The 18,307-nt window shown below is 40.8% G+C and overlaps 1 pseudogene; it reads left to right on the top strand.

Moving 5' to 3' along the window:
* The first annotated feature begins 9,262 nt into the window (after nucleotides 1–9,262).
* On the top strand, nucleotides 9,263–10,688 carry LOC140498053 (dynein axonemal assembly factor 1-like; annotated as a pseudogene).
* The last annotated feature ends 7,619 nt before the right edge of the window (nucleotides 10,689–18,307 follow it).

Genomic DNA, 18,307 nt, shown 5'->3' with positions numbered 1-18,307 from the left:
ACAAAGTACACACCTCCTGACGTAGATAATGATGATGATGAAGATGATGATAGCATGCACAGATTCTTTCATCTGATCTCATGTGATAGATGATAGAATCAAAGTATAGAATGAAACATATTTTTTTTGGACATGACCAATGTGGAGATTTGTTTTGCTTGAAGATGCATATTTGTTGCAAGAGTTTTGGTTTTTTTTTTTCCAGGGGTGGGAGAAGATGGATGGGAAAGAGAGAAATCTATTTCTGTTATCAACAGTAAAGTGTAGCCTTCATGTAGTGGGGTTCAGGGTAGTAAGTGTATATGTGGGTCCTTGTCTGGAACAAAATTGGATCCTTCATATTTTTAAGGACCTACGAAAAAATTCTTTGTCTGAGACTTTTGATTTTAGATGCTCTAAAATTTGAGATGCTAGAGAAATTAAGGGGGAAAAATTTAGCCTATAAATGTACAGTCAATTCTTTTTCTCAAGTCAATTCCATTGATGTTACTTTACACACTTTTCATTTGTTAGTTGCTTGACTATTTAAATATTAATATGTTCTTTATTACTGAGTCTTATATAAGTATGAATATTGAGTTTAAGAGAAGAAATCTGGCATTGCTAGATTATTGCTGCCTAATTATAATGCTCATATTTTTCTTTTTTCATTTAACCAGATCTAGACTGCTTTTGTGGATGCCCAGCATCTTCTTAGGGTGACAAAGCCAATGCCTAAAATCCACAGATAGTTCACATTTTTTGCTACTTCTCTGACTGAGCTTACTTGTTTTCTTGTCCTGGTGGGTGAGTTAGCAATTCCATTTGATTTGCCCTGACAGTGGCAGGGATCTATGGGGTAATTTTTGGTGCCCTTTGGAATAAGGACCCAAAAGAAATTTCCAAGGCCTCCATGAAGATCACCTATGCTTCAGGCACCACCCAGAGAATGTGTGTGTGCCTTGTGTAGAAAGGGACACTCTGATCGTATCCTAGTTCAATGGCCTTATGCACAGAGAGATTCATAAAATATTGTCCATTCAGGACAGTTTTGTCATCTGAGCAAGCGGGAACACCTTGTTGACTCCATTACCATATTCCTGTGGGGAGACCTTTGTAATTTGGAAAGTTCATTGTGGACCAGGTTTCCATCTGAGATGGGTAATAAATTTTCTTTGCCTTTCTTTTGTTTGTGGGTTGAGAAAGGCCCTATAAGACTAAGGCTATGCAAGCAAAAATATCTGGTAAACTTCGTCAAATCTTTGTTGAATCTGCAAAATTTTGATGTACATCTGTACATGTGAGATTGTATATGATTGTGTAATATTGGCTGTTTTGAGACTTGACTGCACAATACTGGGGAAGCTGGTGACATTGTTTATACCTCCTCAGAAACCACAAAGAGCTGTTCTGAATTTGGGACAGACTGTGTTCGTAAATGCATCCCTGCCTATTTGCCAGGGCAGCAAATTTTTAACAGGTTCAGTGTGTAAAGGGGGGCTTTATAGCATGACCAGATCACCTAACATGGAAGCACCTTGCCTCCAGGAAGAGCCATATTGTTTTCTACTCTATGGGTAGGAACAGCCTCTTTTGAAGGACTACATAACTGGACAGACAACGATGCATCTTTAAAACCATCAGATTGAAATCATCTTTCTTTCCTGCTTAGCATCCAGAGAGGGGGAAAGTCAACCCCCAGTGCAGGTGCCATGAACTGAATTGCTGGAGGGGGAGGGGTTTCCTTCCTCTTCTTCTCTTCTTTGAATAACCCTGGCTCCAAGAAGCGGGCTTGAGTGAGTTTGCCTTGTTCTCTTTTTTTTGGCTTCAGTTTCAGGTGCAGAAGGTAGAATCACCACCAGACCCAGAACTGAACCACGGCAACCTCAGAGCCGGTTTTCTAGGTCTGATATTGCAGTCAGCCAGCCGGGGAAGGAAATCCCAGAGAAGTCAGGGTGCCTGGAACTTAAGCTAAGGGGGGCTTAAGAACATTTCCAAGGGTACTTGAAATGGAGACTTTATTATTATTATTTATGTAGCACTCAAACTATGCTAAACGCTTTATACATAACCTCATTTGATCCTCACAAGAACCCTGAGAGGCAGATGCTATTATTATCCCCACTTTACAGATGAAGAAACTGAGGCAAAAAGAATTTAAATAATTTGTCCAAGGTCATACTGCTAGCAAGTGTCTGAGGTTGGATTTGAACTCAGGTCTTCCTGATTCCAAGCTGAGTACTCTATCCACTGCATCACCTAGATGTCCAATATATCTATCCATCTAAAAAAGAAAGAGAGAGGAAAGAGAGAGAGAGAGAGAGAGAGAGAGAGAGAGAGAGAGAGAGAGAGAGAGAATAACTGAGCTAAGCTATAAACCTAATCTCCTTCCCTTTCAGTAATTATGCCTCATGTGTTGGGAAGTATGTTTGTATATTTGTTATTATTCTTTGAAGTAAATATTCCTTTGTATGAGTTAGTCCTAATGAAGTGAAATGTAACATACCTGTCCTTCATGCGGCAGGGGCAAAGTAGTCACTGTTAAAGATACTTTATTTTTTTTAAATGATACTATTAATATTTTGATGTATATAAGCTTCTTTTTTATCACTGACCTCTTTGGGACCTATTAGTAGGATATCTGATTCAATGGGTATGGATAGTCTCTTTACACAATTCCAAATTACTTTCCAAAATGGGTGTGCTAATTCACAGATCCACCCACAATGCATTAGTGTGCCTGTCTTTCCACACTAATGGTCCACTTTCACAGAATCACTGAATTGGAGAGCTGCAAGGGACCTCCAGGGCCATCTGGCCCAATCCATGCCTGAAAAGAATCCCTGCTATAACACATCCAAAAAGTGACTGTCCAATCTCTTCTTTAGAGACCTCCATGGAGAGGGGATTTGCTGCTATGAGGCACCCCTTGCATTTTTGGACAGCTTCCTTTGTTAGGAAATTTTCCTGATATGCAGACTAAATTGGTCTCTCCTGGTTCTGTCCTCTGGGGACAAGTAGAAGAGGTCTAATCTCTCCTCCACAGCCTAGACCTTCAAATACTTGAAGAAAGTTCTCATGTCCCCTTGAGTCTTCCCTTTTCCAGACCTAACTCCTTTAACTGATCCTCATTGGATCTGGACTCAAGGCCCTTTACCATCCTAGTCATCCTTCTCTGGATGGTCTCCAGCTTATCAATGTCCCTCTTAAACTGCTCTTCCCAGAACTAAGCCTCATTCTCCAGATGAGATCTGACAAGGGTAATTATCTCCCTCTTCCTGGAAGCTCTGTCTTTCTTAAGATAGCCCAAAAGCTCTTCAGTTTTCTTGCCTGCCACATCTCCCTGCTGACTCATATTGAGTCTGCAGACTAACATAACCCCTCCAGTGCTTTTTCAGAACAACTGCTGTCTCTCCAACCCTCCAGCATCTTACACTTGTGCAGTTGATTTTTTACACCTAAGGGCAAGACTTGACATTTATCCCTATTGAATTTCATCTTATTTGACCCAGCCTAGTTCTCTGAGTGACCAAGATCCACCAGTCATCCTTTGTGGTCACTATCTGTCCCAGCTCAGACATCTGAAAATTTGATAAACACGACATGTATGCCTTTCTCAAAGACTTAAGTAAAATCGCTAAATCCTTTCAATGCCAAGAGCAGAACTCTGTGGTGTTTCTCAGGACTACCTGCCATGCTGACATTGAATCGTTCATAACTATTCTTTTAATCCAGCCATCCAACCAGCCCTGAATTCATCTAATTAGACAACAGGATTAATCCCAATTACTTCATCTTCTGCACAAGAATAAGATGAGAAACTTTATCAAAAACTTTGCTAGAATCTAGGTATGCTATATCCTTAGCATTTCTTTCATTTAATTTAATAATCCTGGCATGAAAGAAAGAGAGGTTCAACTACCTTGACTTGTTCTCATTTGAATCCCTGATGCCTCTTTATGGTCACTGCTTCATTTTCTAGATATCCTTGAAACATCTCTAGTGATCAACTCTAGGATTTTCTCAGGAATTAAAGTCAAGCTCACAGGACTATAGTTTGTAGGCTCTATTCCCTTCTCTCTTTTTGAAAATCAGGATGTGATATGGTACCTCTCCTATTTCCCATGAGCTCTCCAGCATTATTGAAAGTAACTCAGTGATCACAGCAGATGCTTCATTCAGGACTCAGGGATGTAGTTCATCTGGATCAGGGGACTTGAATTTATCAATGTTAGCTAGAGCCTGTCTTCCCGTTTGTCATTCCCAATATCCATTCTCTTTAGCAGCAACAAAACTAGATTGGAACAACCACACCTTCTCTTGGTTGTCAGTCACCACTGTCCCACCTACCCCAATCAAAGGTCCTGTCTTTTCTTTGATTTTCCTTTGGCTTTTGAAAACCCTTTTTGGCCAGCCCTAACTTTCCAGCCTCACTTCATTGGGAACTCTAGTCTTTCTGACATTATTTTTACAAGGCTATGCCACACTCCTGGATCCATCCCTTTCTTACTTGGTCTTGCTTTCATCTTCTACACATTTCTATTTATAATCTAAGTTGGTTGATGAGTTCCCTGCATGGCTACATTAATCTCTTCAAGCAATCCCAGTTTTCCTCTGATTAGAATTATTTCCTTCTTGGCTTTGGCATCTCCCACTCCTCCTGGACTGACTTCCCTATAGCACTCGACTCAGTGGAAACTAATTTATCTTTCCTTTGAACCCTCAGAAATCTGCGCTCCTCAAATCTCCTCATCTATTTTTTCTTTCTGTCTAGGTGGTCTGAAGTATATTCCACTGACAGAGTTCATTTTTTTTCCTTCCTTCAACCTTTGTTCAATATTTTACACCTTGCTTCTCCCTCAGGTTCCTGGATTTCCTCACATGAGGATGCTTTCTTAATGTATGATGCTCCTGATGGGGTGCTAATGATGGACCCCTAAAAGGCTCTGGACTTTTAGGGGTCCATCATTAGTGCTCCATCAAGACAAATGCCAGAGACTGGGCCACTTGCGAAAGTCCAGGGCTTTTCACAGGTCCATATTAGAGCCCCATAACTCCCTCATCCCTTCTCCTACATGTTTCTTTTTAATAAAGTAGACTCATCCAGAACAACAGTCCAACCTCTATAGGCCTTAATTTCCCCAATGATAAAAAGAGGAAGTTAGATTGTTTGACATCTAAGGTCCCTTCCAGCTCCCAACGTATGATCTTGTCTTTCTATTCTACAACAACCAATGTCTTTCCTACAAACAACAGCCCTGAGGATGAGGAGATCCCAAATGTGATATAAGATCGTCAGATAGGACCACTCCTCAATTTCCAGATGAAAAAACTGAGCCTCACAGAGCAAAGATTACTTGTCTCTGGTCCCCAGGAAGTGAGCGTCAGAGCCAGCATTGAAACTTGAGGCCTATAATTCCAAACACAATGTCCTTTACCCTAATCTACTTAAGCAGTTTTTGGTTTTATCATCCTCAGCTCTTTTCACATTCAGGGTCCCAGGTAGATCCTGACCACCACCCCTCCCCCACATAGACATTAGCAGAATCATCTGAGGAAATGTGTAGGAAGACATCAGTAGAAAGTTAACATGCAAATTCTGGCTACTGGCACTGTGAACACCCACGCCTCCCTGAGTCTCCCCTACCCCCTAGGGATTTTACCTCTTTACAGGAAACCTAGCCAAGCTCAGAAGCCAAGATGAGAAACGTCCCTCCTGTCTGTAGCATGTTATGTTCTAAGTTCTGAAAGCCACAGTTTATTCCAAGCAATTACTTTTTCTGATGAACCTATTAGCCTGTGACACCTCTTGGAAGGTAGAAGGAAAGATGGGAGAACCCTAGAGTCCTAGAGACAGTTAGAGGGCCCAGAAAGAAGAAGGTGTTTGCAGCATATTCACTTTCACAGTGGCAGTCTTGAGCATATTTCTGCATGTGTGTACTTATAGGTATATTTTGCACTCAGAGCTTCTAACCTGGGTCCATGAACTAGAATCTTAGTGCTATGGATAGCTTTATGGAGAAAGTATCAGGCCCTGACATGCCACAACATTTGACCCACACTAAGATCTTTGCATTCTCTCCTTCCCTAGGACCTAACTCTCTCCTGATCTGGGTCCCCTGCTTGTATCTCTTAGTGAGAGCTACTCTTGTCTCCAGCCTATTCTTCTTCCTGTTTTTTCTTCAGATCACTCTATTCCTATAGACTTCAGCCCTTTAATGTCCTAGATCCCTTTCCCCCATCCTCCTGCTGGGAGTGAGCTGAGGAAAGCTCTCCAAGGCCTACCTTATCCTGAGAAATGGCAGATAGCCAAAGGCACAACTAAGGCATGGCAAATAGAGCTCTGCCTCAAGGTAAGGAATTTCAAGAGTGCCCACAACACCTTCCAGGAGATGCTTTATTCCTTGCCCATACCTCATCTCCTAGAGAATCCCCAGTATGTCCCAGGATACTTCCTTTCCCCAAAGCTATACCTCAAGAGAGCCTTCCTCTATCCACCTCTCTACTATATATAACCCATGCTTCAAAAATGAAACTCTTTTACATAGACCAACTTCAAATGTTGAGGCTTCTCAATAGTGAGCTCTTTCTTTTCATTTATGCTGCCACTCAAAGTTCCCCTGGGAATATCAACATTTGACTGATGTCTTGGTTTCATGAAAAGCCCCTCAACTCACTGCAAGCATGCAGGCTAACAATGTATCAGATTCAGGACAGATCTTACTGAACTCAAGAGAAAATGTGGAGTAGTGTCTGAGTCAATCCATGGTTAAGGCAAACTTTCTTCTTCCTAGTGAGCCCCAACTTCTCTCAAAGACCAAGACAATCATCCATACTACCAATGTTGAGCACTTCTTGCAAGGGGAAAAAGCTTGGTGTTAACAGAAAGATGATTCTCTTTCCCTGGACTTACATAATCTCATAGAACTCAGAATCTGGGTTTGCTTTTCCACACATTGGTGCTTAATCTCAAATCCCCTCCACTTTCTTCCCTGGAGCCACCATTTGCCACCATCCCCATGGTCCCATGTTTCCTTCTCTATTGGAGCCCTTTGGTTCCCTGGAAGGGCTATGCAGAGACTAAGTCTATTATCTGGGTGTAGTCCCTCTACTCTTAGCAGTTCTCTCGTTTTCCATCCCTTATCTTCTCTATCTGTGTCTACTCTCCCTCTTAAAAGTCACCTCCAAAGAAGTAGCCCAAGTTATGAACTAGCCTCATGCTTCCATCATCAAGAGGGTCACATTAAGGTACAAAAACCAGCCAAGTTCTTATCTTCTCAAAGAGCTAGCCCAGTCAAGGGACTTTGACAGCCCCTTAACAGGATTTCTCAGGGTTTGCTGTGCTCTTCTGGGCATGCTCTCTACATACATCATTCTCTGTTTTTTATCCACTTGTCAATTAAACTCTTTGAAATCATATCTGGCTTGTTGGATGTGCTCAAACCATTATTCCTCCAGCCCTGACCCATCCTTACCTCCCTGTGATCCTTGACCCTACCCCAGGTCACCTCTTTTCCTCCCTCCAGATATCCAGGGTCCCAACCAAACCCATAGTCCAGGACCTAAGTTAAACAAAGACTCTGTGACTTACCACCTCTACACCTGAAGGGCCTCAATTTCTTCATCTCTAAAACAGGGTCTAAATGAGATGGTCTCAAAGGTGTTCTCCGGTCCTAACACTCAAGATTCTGTTTAACTATCTATGTATACACAAGGTCAGTAAAAAGGCAACTACAACAATTCTCACAGAATTAAAGCAGATATTAAATAATTGGAGATATATTCAATGTACATAGCAAGGCTGAGTCAAAATTGTGACCCTGTCATTCTTAATGAGGCAATGTACTATTGAACAGTGCAGAAAATCACAGAAGATCAGAGTTGGAAGGAACCTCAGAGACTATCTGGTCCAACAGCTACCTGTAAAAGGATCCCTTCTATATCATGCTTGACAAGTAGTCACCCAGCCTTTGCCTGAAGACCACCAGTGACAGGGAGCTCACTACCTTTCAAGCAATCTGTCCTGGATTTAAACTCAGATCTTCCTGACTTCAGATCCGACACTATCCACTGCACCACTTATCTGCCTAAATACTTGAAGCCAGCTCTCATACCCACCTTGAGCCTTCCCTTCTCTAGGCTAAAACATCTCCAGTTCCTTGGACTCAGCTTGATGTAGCATAAACTCAAGGTCCATAATTAGAAGAGATCTGTGTTCAGATTCAATCTTTGATGCTCACTGCCCATACACTCAGTACAACTTTCTGAATTTGAGTTACTTCTTCCGGAGGTAAGAATACCTGGAGGACCCATATCCTAGGGACCTTTTGAAAGAGTCAGTGAGATGACATCACATCCCACTTTGACAAAACTTAAAATGCTGTGAAATGTTGGCTCTTATCACTTATCTGGATCTATGAGTCTATCAGTAAGGAACTTCCTCCACTAATAAAGAGTGGTAACAACACATGGGTAACCCACAGTATTAGGGAAGCCAAGTCACTAGCCTACAACCACATCTGGTTTACTCAAAGTCAGGCCTTCTATCCTTGAAGCCAAACTCTCTTGTAGACTTCTTTTTTGTTGAGAGATGAGGAAATCTGAGCTCAGCAACAAACAGGAGGAATACTCCAAGAAAAAAGAGAAGAATTTAATTACAGAACAACAAAAAAGTTTTAGTACAACAAAAAACAATCCATCCAGAATGAAGAGGAAAGAAATGGATTGGGGTGAAAATCTTTGAAGTGATACTTTTTTATTTCTATGGATAGAAATCCATTCATGCCCTCTCATTCACCCAGATAGAGTGAAGGCAATCCTCTAGTTTTCTTGGTATTACATGACTACAATTGAAACACATAAGTCGTCCTTTAGTTAATTCTCACTCTGAGCACATGATGAAGCCATTTTCTTGTCCTGATAATACCCTTTATGCCACTGCTCTTATATAATTCTTGGTTGGTTATAAATGGATTGCAGATATTTTCCATCCACCAGTCAGCTCTCCATTGCCTAATGGGCAACCTGAAACATTGATTCTTTAGAGACTGTGATATATAATGCCTCAAAGTCACGTAGCAGCAATGGAAGAATGGATCAAAAATTGGTAAGTGGTCAGGCCTTTGTTTCAAGGAGAAGTTTGGGGCCATTCAAAGCATTGTTCAATTTTCCAAAGGCAATCCAACCTGTTCATGAAAAACATATTTGCAATAAAATTCTAACATCCCAAATCTATGAGGAACTGATAGAAATTAATGTAATAATCAATAAGGGAGCTGCAGCCATGCCACTGCTATGTGAGGAGACCCAAGGGAGAGAACTAAAAATGCATCCAGAATCCAGAGTGCCTGGCCAGGAAGATGAAACTGAGCATGGGAGTATGCCAGAGCAATCAGAAGAGTCTTCAGGGGAAAGTAGAAATAGAGAGGGTGCTCTGATAAACAACACAGAGCTAAAACCTGAGGAGAAATCTACAGACTCCTCTTCAGAAAAATGGCACCAAAGTGAGCAGAAGCAAAGTGACACTCAAAACTCAAAAACTCACTCTCTATGCCAAAAAACTAATGAAAAGGTCAATTGTCATAGAATGACTAAAAGTTTCCTTAGGAAGATTTGCAAGGACCAAAAATTGTATATGACTCCAGCATTAAGTGACACGCTTTATTTACACTTCAAAGGTTTTGACTAAATTGATAACCTGGAACAGTAGACAGGACTACAGTGTCTTTGGCTAGAATGTAACAGGATACAGAATATTGAGAACCTGCAGACATAAACAGAATTGCAATTAAATTTAACTGGTAAAATTGAGAACCTTGAACCCTTGAAAAAACTAGATTCCTTCAACCTCAGGAATAACTATATCAAGACCATAGAGATCCTGTCTTGTCTTTCAGTTCTAAACACACTGCAAACAATCACCTAGAAACTGTGGAAGACATTCAGCACCTGAAATACTGTATAACTTTGTGTTCTTGACCTTTCCAACAACAAGCTAGCTGATCTGAATATCCTCTGTCCTGGAAGTCATGCCTAATTTGCCTGTACTGAACTTGATGAGGAACACAGTGATTAAGAAAATTGTACACTAGAGAAGAACTGTTATCATTCGACTGAAGGTCTTAACTTACCTGGATGACAGGCCAGTTTTTCCAAAGGACAGAGCATGTGCAGAAGCCTGGGCTAAGGCGGGGAGTGAAGCTGAGAAGGAAGAAAGGGAGAAATGGGAAACCAAAGAAAGAAAGAAGATTGAAAAGAGCATTGACATTGTCCATGATTAGATGAAAAGCAATGAAGAAAAAGAAACAGAAAAAAATGGAGGAAAAAGGAGAGATTCTGCCATTAAACAACAGTGCACGAGCACAGATCCAAGCACACAAAAGATCTTTGGGGCCCTGCCGAGAGAGCGACATGGCAGAAGATAGAGGAGTTTGTCCCAGAGAGTTCTGAGGTGTGGGATGAAGCCTTTCCTGAAGACTCCAAAGGGAAAAGTAAAGCTTCTACTGAAGCTCAAGGAGAAAGCCAGGAGAAGGAGTCAGACCCAGATTTTCAAGTGAAAGGAAATGCCAGCCAAGAGATATGTCTGAGCAGAGACCAGAGGCAGCCATACTCCCAGTGAGTAATTTAGAGAATGGATTATCTGCTGAGAGATGTCAGCAATAAACAGACCAGATCTGGAAAAAAATCAATAAGTACCGATTATTGTACTAGGTGCTAGCATTATAAGAATGAACATGAAACCATCCCTGTTCCTAAAGACTTTATAGTCTATCAAACAGGTTTGACTGATTTCTTTAAATTGACTTTGGTATCCAATAGCTAAGTGACCAAATTATGTGAACAAGCAGTTCTTGAAAGAAAAAAGGGAAGTTATTAATAAACACTTGAACATGTGTTCAAACTCTAATAATCAGAGGAATATACATCAAAACAATTCTTTACATACATCATATTGGCAAAGATAGTAAAAATGGTAAAATTCCATGTTGGTACTGCTGTAGGAAAACAGGCATATTATGGGGGAAAACTTGAGCTGGAGTTGGGAATTGTGGTAGACGTTTTAGAAATCAAGATGGCTTTGTACAGTAAGAGCTATAAAACTATGCCCTCTGGCTGATTCCATTGTTGTAACTATGACCGCAACAATGTTATCAACAGGAAAAATAAAGATCTATCTGTAAAATGATTCAGTCTCTCCCCAGCTGATGTCAATGATACAGTGGTTGGAAAAAGAAAAAAAAGGAAACAGTCCTAGCTACGTAGATAGCACCCTTTATTCCTCCATCTGTCCTAGACAAGGAGAAGAGATTCCCATATGCAACTGACCAGGCAGATATATGTCGAAAGGTTCTAGTTCCTCCACAGTTCTCCCATTTAGAGACCTCCCCACCCCACCCCCAGCTTGCCCTGGCATCTTCCAACCCCAAAGTCACCTGTTTCTGAAGTCAATTTCCTAGGGTTCTCTGGGGTAAGTGAGAAGGTCCTTCCCCAATCCTAGACTTCCCTAAATCTCCTGGTTCTTATCACAAAGGCTCAGCTCCCCATCTTACTCATGTAGGCTAACAGACACCCAGACAGAACCAGCTCTCATTGGACAAGGTTGAAAATGCAGATTCAGAACCCATTCTTTATAGTTCCCTACTCCTTGATGGAACGCTTCTTTCTGTTGAGGATACCACCATGAGTCAGTCAATGAGCATTTATTAAGTGCCTCCTATGTGCCAAGAGTCAGGGAAGATTAGTGTATCTAGTAGAGGGCTGCCAAGTCCTTTTCAAGGCTGCTCATCCTCCTCTGGTGTCCACCTGATTCACCCAACTCCCACCTTTGGCTCCAAGAAGCCATAGCATGCACAGTGGCCACACCTCAGTAAAACCATCTTAGCAGACAGTTGGCTAACCCTTGGCTAAACTGGAGTAGCCTATGAGCTTCAAATCCATTGATGAGCTAGGGACCTGTCTACCCCAAACATGTGAAGACTTTCCCAGTAGAATGGGCAGATGTGAACCATTTGTTCCAACAGCCATGAAGGTGGCTAAAGTAGTTGATGTGGAGTGCTTAGAGCTAAGTTAGGCCCCAAAGACACCAAGAGAGAGTGAGGCCAACAACTTAACACAACTCTGCCTCACTTAAATCCCATTTATGCATGAGTCAAAGATATATCACCCATACCATTTTTACTTACCTCAAAGTCCTGTGGTAACTGCTGATAGAGCAGCAGATCCGGATACACTGAGAATTATAGTCACAACCCTGCACACGAGAGACCCAGGCCAGAGGCTTGTCTTCTCACTGGACTGAAGGAGCAGTGGGATTCAGCAGCCCCCTGAGTGTCTAAGTAGCTTTTTTTAAGGACCACCCTGTTCACTTCCTGGCAGGAGTAAGGCTCTAAAAAAGGTGTCCTGGAAATTGTCTGCTTCACTCAACCCTGGCCTGTTTGCCACAGCAAGCAGGGATCCTACCTTGCAGTCAAAAACACACAAAAAAGTACAAAACTTTTGCAAAGCTAATTCCATTCACCTTTGGTACATGGAATGTGGCACATGCTTGTGGACAAGACAAAACTCAGTAGTGAAAGAAAAGTTGTGTTGTGAGAGAACTCAGCAGGTATCACATCCAAATATCAGCCCTGAGTGAAACAAGGCTGGCAAATGAAGGCCAATTTACCAAAGTCAGAGCTGAATACACATTTTTTCTGGAGTGGCCACAGTGATGGGGAGGTCTGTGAAGCTGGCATAGGTTTTGCAATCAAAAGTAATCTAGTCTACAAGCTCATATGCCTCCCAAAAGGAGTGAATGGTAGGCTCATGACACTGTGATTGCCACTTGTAGGAAAACACCACACTAGCATCACCAGGGCCTATGCTCCCACCATGATGAACCCTGATGAGGTCAAAGAAAAATGTTATGAAGACCTGAAGACCTTTATCATTAATGTGACAAAAGAGGACAAACTTGTAATTCTGGGCGACTTTAATGCCAGAGTAGGCACAGACAGGCCAGAGAGTCTTTGGGAGGAAGGGAGTTGGAAACAGTAACAATCACTTACTACTGAGGACTTGTGCATTTTATGACCTCACATCAACACTGCCTTCCATTTACCTAAATGCAATAAAACTTTGAGGACGCATCTTTGCAGCAAACATTGGCTTTTAATAGACTGTCATTGTAAGGAGAAGAGATAGGTAGGTTGTAAGAATATTGAAGACGATGAGTGGTGCAGAATGCTGGACCAATCATGCACTTATCCTCTCCAAGTTTAAGTTTCACATTCAACAAAAGCTGTAGCCCCAAGACAAGATGACTACCCAAAGATTTATTGTTAACAGACTTGATTGCTTCTCTAAGAGTGAAGAGTTTCTTGCTAACTTAAGCTGAGCCAACACACAGTTGGCAACAGTGGAGCAGAAAAGGAGTGGGTAGCTTTCCGAGATTTAGTGTACAATACCACATTTACTCATCTGAGTCAGAACATTTGCAAACATCAAGATTGGCTTGATGAAAATGATGGGGAAATTGAGTTAAATGAAAAATGAGAACTCCACAGGATTTACCAGTAAGATAGTTTGTCCATCTCTCTACCAGCTTATACCACACCATCCATGTGTGTAACTATCAGTTACAACAAATGGAAAAATTTTGAATACTGTGAATGGGTCCACTTACCTTGGCAACATATTTTCCAGGGACGTACACATAGATGATGAGGTTGATGCACAAATTGATAGAATTGGCTCAGTGTTTGGGAGGTTTCAAAGGAAAATGTGGGATAGAAAAGGTATTAGACTGACTACCAAACTGAAGGTCTACAGAGCCATTGTGTTGACCTTATTGTTGTATGTCTGTGAAACCTGGTCAATCTACCAGCACCATGGCAGGAAACTGAATTGCTCCCATTTGAATTGTCTTAGAAAGATTCTGAAGATCACCTGGTAAGGTAAAGTGCCAGATATTGAAGTCCTTTTCCAAGCTGAACTGCCATACTTTCAAAATATACTTCAGAAGCACAACTCTGATGGGTTGACCATATTCAAATGCCAAGTGTACATTCACCTAAAAGACTATTTTACAGAGAACTCACACAAGGCAAATATTCACATGGTGGTCAGAAGAAGCTATATAAGGACACTCTCAAGATCTCTGTGAAGAACTTTGGAATTGATTGTGTGACATGGGAGACACTGGCAAAGGATCACCCTTTAGCATGGTGTTCCCACATCAAAGAAGGCACTGCACTATATGAGGGAAGCAGAATTGCAATAGCTCAAAAGAAATATGAGATGTGCAAATTTAGAGACATCTGCACCTTATATATTCTCAGGGACTATTTGTGTCAGACTTGTGGTAGAATCTTCCAAGCTCATGTGGGTCCGATTAGGTAGTCAAACACACTGTAGCTTGACCCCAACATAGTAATGTCATTTTGGTCCTCTTCAAGAATGAAGGATACCAACCAGCCAACCAACCTATGTACCAGGCACTGTGCCAAGTGCTAGGTATACAAGAAAGATAAAAGCACCCCTGTCCTCAAATAGTTTGATGGGGGAAGACAGCATGCAAAGCACCAACCTTCCAGTCATCCAGGTTTTATCTCCCCTGGCTAGATTGTAAGCTTCTATAGGGCAAGTATTGCTTCACTTTTGTCTTTTAATCTCCAGCGTCTCTGTTCTAAGGCCCTTTCCAGCTCTGACATTCTCTGTTTTGTCCTTTGTAGATGGCTTGCTTATCAAATTTGCCAATAACACAAAGCTCCAAACATTTTGTCCGATGGGATCACTAAGTCACATTTGATAAGAGGTAATTTAATAGAGATAAATGCAAAATTGATTTCACAAGCCTGGGGTAGTAGGTAGGGGGCATGGCTAAGCAGCCTGCCAGGAAGATGGCCTGCCAGCTCTGTGAGATTTCACAGTGGTGGGAACAAAGAAAGATCATGGTACCTTGAGTTGCTATTAGGAAGGTAGAGTGTCCAGAATGAAGAATATGATCATCCCTCATCTCATGAGCTATGATCAGTTCTGGGTACTCCATTTTAGGAAGGCCATTGAGGGAAACCAGGATGATGAGGTGCCTCAAATACTCATGTGCATCAACTGGCAGAACTCAGATCCATCCCCTTCTTTCCCCCCACAAAGCCATCCACCTACTTCCAGCCCTCATCCCCTCTTCCCTGGACTTTTACAAGAGCCTCTTAATGGGTCTCCCTACTTCCAATCTCTCTCCTCTCCCCACAACCTCTACCTAACTGCCAAAGCAATATTCCTGAGTCACATCTCTAATCACGTCACTCCCTTGCTCAAAGACCTTCAATGCCTCCCAAATGACTATGGTGTTCAAATACAAATGCTTTAGCCTGGTATTTCAGGTTCTTCAAAATCACTCTGACACCCAACTTTCCAACCTTATTTGATGCAACTCCCCTCCATGTACTTTGCCTTCTGGTCAAACTAGATTAGGATCATTTCCTGAATCTCATAGTCCATCTCCTAACTCAGTGTGTTTTCCTTTCCCTGGACCTGTAAAGCAGTCCTTCATCTCTATATCTCAGAATCCTTTATTTTTATCCTCATTTTACAGATGAGGAACCTGATGCAGAGGCTATAAGGGACTTGCCCAGGGTCACATAGTTAGCAAGTGTCTAAAACCAGATTTGAAGTCAGGTCTTCATGAATCCAAGCTCAGATCTCTATGCACTGTGTCACCTAGCTGACTTATTTTCTTTGGATTAGAGATGACTTAAAGACTCTCACATAGAAAAAGGACTAGATGGAGCCTACTTGGCACTACAGGGCAGAATGAGGGGTCTTGACATCTGTAGGACGAAGTTAGAAGGATGCAGATTTAGTGTTGATGCAAAGAAAAGCTTCCTAACAGAGAGCGGTCCAAAAGTAGAACTAGCTGCTTCAGTGGGGTGTTGGATCCTCCTTCCCCTGAGGGCCTCAAAAAAATGTGCATGAACTCTTATCTAGTTTGTTTTAATGAGGTTAGGGTCTTGTTCGGAAACAGGTCTCCTTAAAGACTTCTAGTGAGCTACAACTTCTGGAGTCAGCCCAATTCTAATTTCCCTTGCCTTGTGCTACGTTTCTCTTAAGATAGCTTACAAACACATTAGTTGGTTTGGGGGATTGTGTTTTGTTTGGTTTTGGTTTTGGTTTGGTTTTCATGAATGTGTGTAGGTCTTCTGTTTTTTGTTTTGACTTCCACAACACTCTAAATTCACATTGAGCTTGTGGTCTACTCAAACCACCAGATCTTTTTCAGATGAATGGCTAGCTAGCCATACCATTTCCATCTTATAAAGCTGATTTCTTTTCATCCAAGTCTAAGACTCCATTTGATCCATCCTGTTATTCAATTTTCTTAAGAGTCTTTCTGAATTTTTTATGATAGCAAAGAACTAGAAACAAAGTCAATGTCCATCTATTGGGGCAGTGACTAAACAAACTGTGGTACATGAATGTAATGGAATATTACTGTGATGTATGTGTAAAAACAGAGATGCATGGGAAAATCTAAATAAACTAATGCAGAGTGAAATCAGCAGAGCCAAGAAAACAATATACACAACGAGTACAACGATATAAATGGAAAGAACAATGAAACACTAAAAGTACCAAATAAGGATATAACAAAATGATAAAGCTGAAGCAGGACTCAAAAGAAGAGACATAAGAGGACATTCCCAACCAATGAAGGGGCCCTTCATGGCGGTGGAAGGTTCACAGTTCTTACATATTGTGCACATTTCAGGACTTGTATTTGGAGCAATGGATTGGTTTTTTTTTTTCTTTCCTTTTTCTTTCAAAAATACTGTTTGTTTTATGGAATGGCTTTCTGAGAGAAGAAAGAGAGATGTTAGAGGAAACTATGAGGATGTAAAAAAACAAAAGATAAAAACTTTAAAAGAGTCTTGTTGAATAATAAATTCTTTCCCAATGCTTTGTGACCTTGGGTTTATCAAGTACTAATCTATGTATATATTTGGTTCTGCATCATTATTGTTTCATCTGCCCCACACATCAGTTTTTCTATTTTTAAAAAGTACCTAGTACTACAAAATGACTAATATGGAAATGTTTTACATGACTGCACATGTATAGCCTATATCAGATTACTTGCTGTCCCAGGGAGGAGAAAAGGGAGGGAGGGAGGGATAGAATTTGGAACTCAGAACTTAAAAAAAACCAGTTTAAATTGTTTTAATCTGTAATTGGGGGAAAATAAAATATGTTTTGAAAGTGTCTAATACTAGATAGCTTTGATAATTACTGCTTTCTAGCAACTTTGAGATATGATTCTGTAAATCTCACTTTGTTATTTTTTCATAATTTCCCTCCATAACTTAAAATTTCTATACTTCCAGAAGAATTTTATCATTTTAATAATTCTATGGAATTCATAGAGGAAAGAGTAACAGATAGACTGCTAACCTATCCATCTATCAGCATCCATACAATGTCAAAAGAACTAGAAGCAGGCCTCTACCATATTGAATGGACTTCCTATAGAGAATTTATGTGAGGACATAAAGTATTGCTGAGGACAAGAAAGCATAGATGGGGTACAAACTGTATCTTTGAAAGAATATGTACATCAGTCAGGTAACAGATCCATTGAAGTGTCTCAATAGCCCATACTGGTTATCATTTCATTCAATCTATAGGTTAATTTGGGAGATGTTTTCATCTTTATAATATTGACCCAACCCTAACCATTTACAGTGAAAACCTCTCCAATTAAGATTCAATCAATCAATAGGCATTTTTAAAGTGCCAACAATATAGCAGGCATTCTAAGAGGTCTCAAGGAGAGAAAAACAGACCCTACTCTCAAGGAACTTACTTTCTATCTGGGAAATAGCATGTACATATAACATACTGCACCTTTATTATGTAGACATTTTACTTTACTGAAAGGGACAAAAAATGGTCATTGGTGTGAGAAATATGAAGCAAAGTAACTTGATAAAAAACACAGACTTTTTTGAGCAAATGCCTCAGATAAAAGTTCTGAGAAGGCTTGAGAGAAACCTATTGAATAAGATAAAGATGGTTGCAGTGCATTGTTCCCCAACAACTAACTTGAAGATAGCTGCTAAAATAAACAATTATCCAAGGGTTCATTGATTAAGTACTGCTGTCAATCGCTGAATCAATGACAAAGATAGTATTGCAGTGTTGTTAAGCTCAGAGCAAAGGCTTAACTCTATACGAAAGTCAATGAGCCCAGAACATCAGTTTCAGCAACCTTATACAGAACATGAATACATGAGAATAAAGTTTTATGTCCTAGTCTTGACTTCCTAGCTACCAGCAACAATGTCTGAATGTT

This window comes from Notamacropus eugenii, chromosome 4 (genome assembly GCF_028372415.1).
Source record: "Notamacropus eugenii isolate mMacEug1 chromosome 4, mMacEug1.pri_v2, whole genome shotgun sequence".
Classification (NCBI taxonomy): Eukaryota; Metazoa; Chordata; class Mammalia; order Diprotodontia; family Macropodidae; genus Notamacropus; species Notamacropus eugenii.
This window is presented reverse-complemented; position numbering and strand designations above follow the sequence as displayed.